Source organism: Silene latifolia, chromosome X (genome assembly GCF_048544455.1).
Source record: "Silene latifolia isolate original U9 population chromosome X, ASM4854445v1, whole genome shotgun sequence".
In the NCBI taxonomy this organism is placed as follows: Eukaryota; Viridiplantae; Streptophyta; class Magnoliopsida; order Caryophyllales; family Caryophyllaceae; genus Silene; species Silene latifolia.
In genome coordinates, this window is record NC_133537.1 from 217,883,183 (window position 1) to 217,884,540 (window position 1,358).

General features: G+C 40.1%; 1 non-coding gene across 1 annotated transcript; it reads right to left on the reverse strand.

The window, feature by feature from the left end:
* Positions 1-447: 447 nt before the first annotated feature.
* Positions 448-554, reverse strand: LOC141625789 (small nucleolar RNA R71). The gene has a single exon (XR_012535543.1). It is a non-coding gene; the product is annotated as a small nucleolar RNA R71 (small nucleolar RNA).
* Between the last annotated feature and the right edge of the window lie 804 nt (positions 555-1,358).

Sequence of the window (1,358 nt, forward strand, 5' to 3'; positions counted from 1 at the left end):
ATTGAGTTCGTCAACCCTTTTGCAAGAGAAGGTGAGGAGAACCCAACACAAAATCCAACACAAAATCAACCCACAATGCCTAAATTTTCATCACATTCCGTACCAACCGAGGAGAACCTACCCAATGGTACTCCCACACCACAACACTTAACCGGAAATTTCATTGCCAAATCCGCATTTATCCAATTAGTCGAAAGAAGCCAATTTGGGGGGATGCCTAGTGAAGACCCTCACTCTCACATGGAGACTTTTTGTGACTATTGTGATGCGATTTCTCAAACCGGTGTAACTCAAGACCAAATTCGATGGGTCTTATTTCCTTTTTCTCTAATTGGCACCGCAAAACAATGGTTGAAGGGCCTTGATAAGGCTACTCTCGGAATTGACTCTTGGAAGAAATTGGCTCTAGCTTTCTACAAAAAGTTCTACCCACCGGAAAAGACTAACATGCTAAGAGCTCAAATTACGGGCTTTAAGCAAAGAGATGAAGAATCCTTGTATGAAGCTTGGGAGCAATTCAAGGGAATTTGTCGCTCATGTCCTCATCATGGACTTAGCGAGTGGTTCTTGGTACAACAATATTGGAATGGTCTTTATGAAGACTCAAGAAACATTCTCAACATGGGATCAAATGGTATGTTCACCAAAGTTGACAACAATCAAACTTGGAACAAGATTGAGGAAATGGCGGTCCATAATTCACAATATAGTATACCTCGCAAGGCTACTAGAGGAGGAAAACATAAAGTGGACTCTATTACTCAATTGGGTGCTCAACTTAGTGCTCATATTGATACCATCAATTTGAAGTTCGAAAAAGCTATGGCTAGACTTGAAGAAGCCTCAAAATCACCAAAGCACCATGTCAATGCCATGATGGCATCTTCATCAATCCCAAGTGGGATATGTGAGAATTGTGGAACTTTAGGACATGACCAAAGTGAATGTAGGGGAACAAATGAACAAGTGAATGCTTTTCAAGCATACAAGAGTGGTACTCCTTATTCAAATTATTACAATGAAAACACCAAATTCCACCCAAATCTCTCATACAAAAGCCAAAATGTTCAAAACCCTCAACCAACATACACCCCACCTCCCATGAGAAACCAAAATCAAAGACCCTTTTACAACCAAAACCAAGGTTACCAAAATCAAACTCCATATAATCAACAAAATGACCAAGGTTTTGATGTTCAAAAAGCGGTCCTCCAAATGCAACAGAATCAACAAGAGTTTTGATGACCAACTTGGAAAGTTTATGGAGATTGTGAAGAATTTGGAAGTCTCGATTCCTTTCACGAAATTAATCAATCACGTGCCGGCCTATGCAAAGTACATGAAAGACATCCTTATGA